Below are 9,744 nucleotides of genomic sequence, written 5' to 3'. Positions count from 1 at the left end.
CTTAATTGAATTCTTGCAGATCTGTGATACTGTTAAGACCAATGGGGTTGATCCCGAGGTCTACAGGCTTATGCTTTTCCCTTTTGCTGTAAGAGACAGAGCTAGAGTATAGTTGGACTCTCAACCTAAAGACAGCCTGAACTCTTGGGATAAGCTGGTCACGACTTTCTTAGCCAAGTTCTTTCCTCCTCAAAAGCTGAGCAAGCTTAGAGTGGATGTTCAAACCTTCAGACAAAAAGAAGGTGAATCCCTCTATGAAGCTTGGGAGAGATACAAGCAACTGACCAAAAGGTGTCCTTCTAGCATGCTTTCAGAATGGACCATCCTGGATATATTCTATGATGGTCTGTCTGAATTATCTAAGATGTCATTGGACCATTCTGCAGGTGGATCTATTCACCTAAAGAAAATGCCTGCAGAAGCTCAGGAATTCATTGACATGGTTACAAATAACTAGTTCATGTACACTTCTAAAAGGAATACTGTGAGTAATGGGACGCCTCAAAGGAAGGAAGTTCTTGAAATTAATGCTCTGAATGCCATATTAGCTCAGAACAAAATATTGACCCAACAAGTCAATATGATATCTCAGAGTCAGAATGGATTGCAAAATGCATCCAACAGTACTAAAGAAGCATCTTCTGAAGAAGAAGCTTATGATCCTGAGAACTCTGCAATGGCAGAGGTAAATTACATGGGTGAAGCCTTTGGCAACACCTATAACCCTTCATGGAGAAATCATCCAAAATTTTCATGGAAGGATCCACAGAAGCAAGGCTTCAATAATAACAATGGTGGAAGAAATAGGTTTAGCAATAGCAAGCCTTTTCCATCATCTTCTCAGCAACAGATAGAGAATTCTGAGCAGAGCCCCTCTAGCTTAGCAAACATAGTCTCTGATCTATCTAAGGCCACTTTAAGTTTCATGAATAAAATAAGGTCCTCCATTAGAAATTTGGAGGCACAAGTAGGTCAGCTGAGTAAAAAAATCACTGAAACTCCTCCTAGTACTCTCCCAAGCAATACAGAAGAGAATCCAAAAAGAGAGTGCAAGGCCATTGATATAATCAACATGGCCGAATCGAAGGAGGAAGGGGAGAATGTGAATCCCAATGAGGAAGACCTCATGGGACGTCTTCCAGATAGAAAGGAGTTCCCTATTGAGGATCTAAAGGAATCTGAGGTTCGTATAGAGACCATAGAGATTTTATTAAACTTTCTTCTGCCATTCATGAGCTCTGAGAACTACTTTTCCTCTGAAGAGGATGAAGATGTAATTAAAGAGCAAGTTGCTCAATATCTAGGAGCCATCATGAAGCTGAATGCCAAGTTGTTTGGTAATGAGACTTGGGAAGATGAACCTCCCTTGCTCATTAGTGAACTAAATACATAGGTTCAGCAAACTTTACCTCAAAAGAAACAAGATCCTGGTAAATTCTTAATACCCTGTACCATAGGCACCATGACCTTTGAGAAGGTTCTGTGTGACTTGGGGTCAAGTATAAATCTTATGCCACTCTCTGTAATGGAGAAACTGGGGATCTTTGAGGTACAAGCTGCAAGAATCTCATTAGAGATGGCAGACAAGTCAATAAAATAAGCTTATAGATTGGTAGAGGACGTGTTAGTGAAGGTTAAAGGCCTTTACATCCCTGCTGATTTCATAATTCTAGACACTGGTAAGGAGGAAGATGAATGCATCATCCTTGGAAGACCCTTCCTAGCCACAGCAAGAGCTATAATTGATGTTGACAGAGGAGAGCTAGTCCTTCAATTGAATGAGGACTACCTTGTGTTTAAAGCTCAATGATCTTCCTCTGCAACCATGGAGAGGAAGTATGAACAACTTCTCTCAATGCATAGTCAAATAGAGCCCTCACAGTCAAACTAAAAGTTTGGTGTTGGGAGGCCACAACCAAATTCTAAGTTTGGTGTTGAACCCCCGCATTCAAACTCTAAGTTTGGTGTTGGGAGGTCCCAACAATGCTCTGAATACCTGTGAGGCTCCATGAGAGCTCACTATCAAGCTATTGACACTAAAGAAGCGCTTATTGGGAGGCAAACCAATTTTTATTTATCTATATTTCTATTGTTCTTTTATGTTTTATTAGGTTTATGATCATGTGGAGTCACAAAACAATTGCAAAAATTAAAAACAGAATAAAAAATAGCAGAAGAAAAAGCACACCCTGGAGGAAGAGCTGTCGGCGTTTAAACGCCAGAAACAAGCATCTGTCTGGTGTTTAACGCCAGAAACAAGCACCAAGCTGGCGTTTAACGCCAAAAACAAGCTGCAAGCTGGCGTTAAACGCCAGGCTTGCATATAAAGGGCATTTTACACGCCTAAAGGGTGCAGGGATGAGAAATCCTTGACACTTCAGGATCTGTGGATCTCACAGGATCACCTCAGGATCTGTGGACCCCACAGGATCCCCACCAACCTTATCCCTCTCTCTCACACCTTTTCATAACACTCTTCCCCAAACATCATTCACCAATCACCTCAATCACTCTTCCCCATCACCTCTTCACCACTCACATCCATCATCTCTTCCCCATAAACCCCACCTACCTTCAAATTCAAAATCTCTTTCCCAGCCAAACCCACCCTAAATGATCGAACCCAAACCCTTCTCTCTCCACTATATAAACCCATTCATCCTTCTTCATTTTCACACAACACAACCCTCTCTTCTCCCCCTTGGCCGAAACACACACCTTTCTCCCTCTCCTCCACTATCTTCTTCTTCTTCTTCTATTCTTTCTTCTTTGCTCGAGGTCGAGCAACATTCTAAGTTTGGTGTGGTAAAAGCATAGCTTTTTTGTTTTTCCATAACTATTGATGGCACCTAAGGCCGGAGAAACCTCTAGAAAGAGGAAAGGGAAGGCAAAAGCTTCCACCTCCGAGTCATGGGTGATGGAGAGATTCATCTCAAGGGTCCATAGCTCAGTAGTAGAGCATTTGACTGCACATCAAGAGAGCCCACTCATGGACCTCAATAAGAGCATGAGGAATTCCCTCATCAAGAAATCCCTGAGATGCCTCAAGGGATACATTTTCCTCCACACAACTATTGGGAGCAACTAAGGATAGGAGCACCAAAATCACTAGGGATGAAGCAACAGAGACAAGGAAGAGACATAGAGGAGCTCAAGAACACTATTGGTTCTTCAAGAAGAAGGCGCCGCTCTTACTAAGGTGGACTCATTCCTTAACTTTCTTGTTCTTATCTCTCTATTTTTCGATTTTATGCTTTATGTTTGTCTATGTTTTAAGTCTTTACTACATGATCATTAGTATTTAATAACTATGTCTTAAGACTATGAATAATTCCATGAATCCTTCACCTTTCTTAAATAAAAAATGTTTTTAATACAAAAAAACAAGAAGTACATGAGTTTCGAATTCATCCTTGAAATTAGTTTAATTATATTGATGTGGTGAGAATACTTTTTGTTTTCTGAATGAATGCTTGAACAGTGCATATTTTTGATCTTGTTGTTTAAGAATGTTAAAATTATTGGCTCTTGAAAGAATGATGAAAAAGAGAAATATTATTGATGATCTGAAAATTAAAAAATTGATTTTTGAAGCAAGAAAAAGCAGAGAATAAAAAGCTTGCGAAAAAAAGCGAAAAAAATAATAAAAGAAAAAGAAAAAACAAGCAGAAAAAGCCAATAGCCCTTAAAACCAAAAGGCAAGGATAAAAAGGATCCAAGGCTTTGAGCATCAATGGATAGGAGGGTCCAAGGAAATAAAATCCAGGCCTAAGCGGCTAAATCAAGTTGTCCCTAACTATGTGCTTGTGTCATGAAGGTCCAAGTGAAAAGCTTGAGACTGAGTAGTTAAAGTTGTGATCCAAAGGAAAAGAGTGTGCTTAAGAGCTCTGGATACCTCTAATTGGGGACTTTAGCAAAGCTGAGTCACAATCTGAAAAGGTTCACCCAGTCATGTGTCTGTGGCATTTATGTATCCGGTGGTAATACTGGAAAATAAAGTGCTTAGGACCACAACCAAGACTAATAAAAGTAGCTGTGTTCAAGAATCAACATACTTAACTAGGAGAATCAATGACACTATCTGAACTCTGAGTTCCTATAGATGCCAATCATTCTAAACTTCAAAGGATAAAATGAGATGCCAAAACTGTTTAGAAGCAAAAAGCTACTAGTCCCGCTCATCTAATTAGAACTAAGCTTCATTGATATTTTGGAATTTATAGTATATTCTATTTTTTTTATCCTATTTGATTTTCAGTTGCTTGGGGACAAGCAACACTTTAAGTTTGGTGTTGTGATGAGCGGATAATTTATACACTTTTGGGTATTGTTTTTAGGTAATTTTTAGTAAGATATAGGTACTTTTAGGGATGTTTTTATTAGTTTTTATGCAAAATTTACATTTCTAAACTTTACTATGAGTTTGTGTGTTTTTCTATGATTTCAGGTATTTTCTGGCTGAAATTGAGAGATCTGAGCGAAAATCTGATTCAGGCTGAAAAAGGACTGCTGATGCTGTTGGATTCTGACATCCCTGCACTCGAAATAGATTTTTTGGAGCTACAGAACTCCAAATGGCGCGATCTTAATTGTGTTGGAAAGTAGACATCCAGGGCTTTCCAACAATATATAATGGTTCATACTTCATTCAAGTTTAGACGATGCAAACTGGCGTTCAACGCCAATTCCATGCTGCATTCTGGAGTAAAATGCCAGAAACACGTTACAAACCAGAGTTAAACGCCAAAAACACGTTACAGCTTGGCGTTTAACCCCAAGAGAAGCCTCTGCACGTGTAAAGTTCAAGTTCAGCCCAAGCACACATCAAGGTGGGCCCCGGAAGTGGATTTCTGCACTTAGACTTAATTCTGTAAACCCTAGTAACTAGTTTAGTATATAAATATAACTTTTTACTATTGTATTTACATCTTTTGGAATATCTTTAGAATATCCTTAGATCATCTTTGGATCTTTGGATTATCTTTTGATCCCTTAATCACGTTTTGGGGGCTGGCCTCATGGCCATGCCTGGACCTTCATCACTTATGTATTTTCAACGGTGGAGTTTCTACACACCATAGATTAAGGTGTGGAGCTCTGCTGTACCTCGAGTATTAATGCAAACTACTATTGTTCTTCTATTCAATTCATGCTTATTCTTATTCTAAGGTATTCGCTTGCACTTCAATGATGAATGTGATGATCCGTGACACTCATCACTATTCTCACTCATGAACGCGTGCCTGACAACCACTTTCGTTCTACCTTAGATCGAGCGCATATCTCTTAGCCTCCATTCTGAAAGATCGGAGTCTTCGTGGTATAAGCTAGAATTATTGGCGGCCATTCCTGAGATCTGGAAAGTCTAAACATTGTCTGTGGTATTCCGAGTAGGATCTGGGAAGGGATGACTATGACGAGCTTTAAACTCGCGAGTGTTGGGCGTAGTGATAGACACAAAAGGATCAATGGATCCTATTCCGACATGATCGAGAACCGACAGATGATTAGCCGTGTTGTGACAGCGCATTTGGACCATTTTCACTGAGAGGATGGGAAGTAGCCATTGACAACGGTGATGCCCTACATACAGCTTGCCATGGAAAGGAGTAAGAATGATTGGATGAAAGCAGTAGGAAAGCAGAGATTCAGAAGGAACACAGTATCTTCATGCGCTTATCTGAAATTCCCACCAATGAATTACATAAGTATCTCTATCTCTATGTTATGCTTTATTTATCTTTATATTCAAAAACCATTATAACCATTAGAATCTGCCTGACTGAGATTTACAAGATGACCATAGCTTGCTCCATACCAACAGTCTTCGTGGAATCGACCCTTACTCACGTAAGGTTTATTACTTGGACGACCCAGTGCACTTGCTGGTTAGTTCTGCGAGGTTGTGAAGAAAGTGCTGAGATTATCAACGCGCATACCAAGTTGAGCGCCATTGTTAGATATCACAATTTCGTGCACCAATAGCCAAGCTCTTTAAATATTTTCTTCAAATCAAAATAATTCACTAGGTCAAGATCCAACAGAAAAAATCTCTTTCCATTCCCATTAATGTAAAGAAGTTCACTCCTGTTATCTTTGAAAAAGCTCTCCCATGTTAAAAGATAAGGATAATCTAATCAATCATCTGACATTCATAAATATAGAATAAAATGTCAAAATCAAAACACAAATTTATAGAGATCAATTACATACTAAACAACAACTGCTCAAACTTTGATTTTTTTTATTTGTGATAACCATATTAATCCATGCATAAAGTGTATTTACCACAAACTATTGAATCTTTGTAATGTTAAGCTCGTATATGCATGCATTACATAACTTATTAGGAACTGATTTTTATAGTAATGAAAATCTAAAAACACTTTTTTCAGCAACTAATTTCTACTACTATAAACAACTACACGAAGTGCACACCTTCAAACAAGTGTAACAATGAACAACTATACCATCCACATCATAATAGAGAAGAGATATACTAACTTTGACCAGTGGTGACCGATAAACCGACAAAACCTTCTTTTACAATAGCTCTGTCTCGTACAAAGTCTTGATTCAACAATGTCAGTGGAGGTCATCGGAGGATTAACAGTTGATGTGGTGATGGTTTTCTCCGTAAAACTTAGAGAAAGAAAGAGAGGGTGTTACTTGTAAATTCGTTTTGGGGGAGAGAAAACAAAAAGAGACCTTTACACCTACTCAACTAATGAACGACAACACAACATCGTGCCCTAGTCCCAAAACGTGGCGTTTAACATCATTCAGAATAGGGACCTATTTGTCTTAATCTCACATGGTACTTAACGGCTGAGTCACCAACTTCACGTGACACGTCAGATTATTCTGTTAATTCGTGATGGAGAAATGACAAAAAGGATTAAAGTGACGGACGTCAGAAAAAGTTGAAAACTAATTGTGTAATTAAATTTTGTTAGAGACTAAAACGTCTACTTTACATTTTTTTGTGGATCAATTTGAGTAAATACTCAAAATTATATGAATATAGAATATTAAACACATATTCTATGAATATTTTTCTTAAAATATAGAAATAAATGTTTTTTTATAAATAAAACTGATATTATAACTATTGGTCATTAAAACGAAAAGAATAATTATTAAAATCGTCTGTTATAAACTTAGAAAGTTAGAATGCATACAAATAAAATCGAGTGCCAAGGCTGTTCATATTAGGGGTGTTCGCGATGCGGTTTGGTTCGGTTTTTGAGGAAAAAGCCATCCGATCCGATCGTTTAATTAAAGTGCGGTTCGGTTTGGTTCGGTTTTTTGTCAAGGTCATCCGAACCAACCAAACCAATTAAAATCGGTTTGGTTTGGTTCGGTTTGTTCGGTTTTTTTAATAAAAAAAATTTTCTACCATACTATTATGCAAAGTCGTAACATTGAAATCGACAAACCAAAATACACAATAGCTAACAAAGTCTTGATCTAATGAAATTTAACGACAACAGAATTCAAATACGACAATTAAAGAAGTTCAATAGTTCAACAGTCAACAGTCAACACAACTGAAAATAAAAGTAAATTGTCATTAAACTGATAGCAAAGTTACGGTGTCTTCTCCAACAAAATAGCTAAACTTCTTAATGCAAACCAACCTGAAATAAAAAAAACAATTACATAATAAGAACAATAACGACAATAATAATAATAATAATAATAATAATAATAATAATAATAATATAAGGAGAACAATTACTACCATAACAAGATGTACTCAATCAGACTCAACACCAGAATCTTCTTCATCAACGGGAGCTTCTTCAACAGCCCGCCTTTTCCCTCGGCCTCTACTAGCAAGCTTCCTTGTGTTTCGATGAGGAGCTGGGACAGGAGGCAATGCTGTCGGAGATCTGATGCTTGTTGATTCATTCGCAAGAGGAACTGGCGGCAATCCGGATTCACCCATATTCTCATTGGAACTGACGTCAAACTACATAAATAAATACAATAAGTCAAGGCCAGAAACACAACAAGTTATCAACCAGCAGCAATCCAGGAATACAATAAACCAACAGCAATCCATCAATACCAATTACCAAGTTATCAACATTCAACAATAAATCAATAACCATATTAAACAGCAACTATATTATCAACAAGAAATAACCAGCAACTATATTAAACAGCAACCATAGTAAACCATAGCAACTCATACACATACACACACAAAGACACATACTTGGGGGTATCTTCTGTTTGTTACTGGCTTGAAATGAACGCAATTGCTACCTCTTTCAATTTAAATAAGAAATGCACTCATAGGAGATTAGGTAATAAACGACTCGAACTGCTTACATAATACATAATTGAATATTTGAATATATTATATGAATGGCTAATACGTCAGTAATATCTTTCTAAATGTATATTCAGACTCTTGAGTATTAAACAGCAACCATGTTATCAACTGGTTCAAATTAAACAGCAATAAACAGCAAATTAAACAGCAACCATATTCAGGAATAAACAGCAACCATATTCAGAAATAACCAGCAAATTCAACAGCAATAAACACTTAAACAGCAACCATATTGACTTGGAATGGTTCAAATTAAACAGCAATAAATAGTAAACACTAAACAGCAAACACCAGTAAACAGCATATTGACTTGGGCTCCATGTTGGAAGTAAACAGCCTTACAGCCACCAATAAACAGCCAGTAAACAGCAATAAACAGCAAATTACCTGAATCGGTGGCTCGAGTTCCATGTTGACTTGGGAGGAAGGCTGACTGGGAGACTCGGAGGTGCTGCCGTGCTGGACTGCTGGGAGTGGGTTGAACTGATGATTAGTGGCGCTGAGTGGGAGAACCCAGAAACACTGCTGGCGCTGGGTGGTGGCGTCTCAACGGCGACGTCTCTAGTGCTGTGCGTGGTCGACGGCGTGGTGCTGTGCGTGGGCGACGGCGTCGTGCGGTGGGTGGCGTCGTGCGATGGGTGGCGTCGTGCGGTGGGTGGCATCGTGCTTTGGGAATTTGGATAAGAGAGAGCGAGAGCGACTGAGAGGTTAGGGATTTGGGGGGTTAGGGTCACTGGGTCAGGGAGACAGGGACGGCTGGGGTGGGAGGGGGGGTGCTCTCACACTCGCGCAGCGCAGCAACTCTGTTCGTTTGGGGGTGGGAGTCTGGGGGGTGGGGTTAGGCATTTTAGGGTTTTTTTCGAATCGGTTCGGTTCAGTTCGGTTAGAATTTTCATATTCAAAACTGAAAACCAAATCAAACCGAACAAAAAACAGCAAAATAAATTTTTTTCAGTTTTTTCGATTTTCGATTATTTCAATTTTCGATTTTTTCGATTCGATTCGTCGATTTAGTTCGGTCCGGATCGATTTTGAACACCCCTAGTTCATATGATTCTGGCCTGTTACACAGCTATTTGTGTAATTTATAATGTAATAATTTCTATGTATCTATGCCTGCTTAAGGATGGACTCAATTAAGTACAAATAAGAATAAAACAAAGAAAAATACGGGATGTAAAAGAATTTAAACTCTTATAAGTGAAAGAGAGATGAATATAGAAATCTAGGCTTGTATTAATTTGTCTTTGATTCTACAATGATAAATTTAGTACTGGCACATTAAAGAGCCAAAATCTATTGCATTCCAAAGTCGTAGATACTGGGCCTACCTAACCCCTCAAAGTCAGTCTACTTATCCAAACACCAAAACGGGGTAAATTAATGTGAAGTAAGAGCAA

The 9,744-nt window shown here is 38.5% G+C and overlaps 1 non-coding gene across 1 annotated transcript; it reads right to left on the bottom strand.

Moving 5' to 3' along the window:
* Nucleotides 1-202: 202 nt before the first annotated feature.
* On the bottom strand, nt 203-306 carry LOC130932243 (small nucleolar RNA R71). Its single transcript, XR_009067402.1, has one exon. It is a non-coding gene; the product is annotated as a small nucleolar RNA R71 (small nucleolar RNA).
* Nucleotides 307-9,744: the final 9,438 nt, after the last annotated feature.

Source organism: Arachis stenosperma, chromosome 5, assembly GCF_014773155.1.
Source record: "Arachis stenosperma cultivar V10309 chromosome 5, arast.V10309.gnm1.PFL2, whole genome shotgun sequence".
In the NCBI taxonomy this organism is placed as follows: domain Eukaryota; kingdom Viridiplantae; phylum Streptophyta; class Magnoliopsida; order Fabales; family Fabaceae; genus Arachis; species Arachis stenosperma.
The sequence above is the reverse complement of the archived record's forward strand: the minus strand, read 5'-3'. Positions and strand labels throughout refer to the sequence as shown.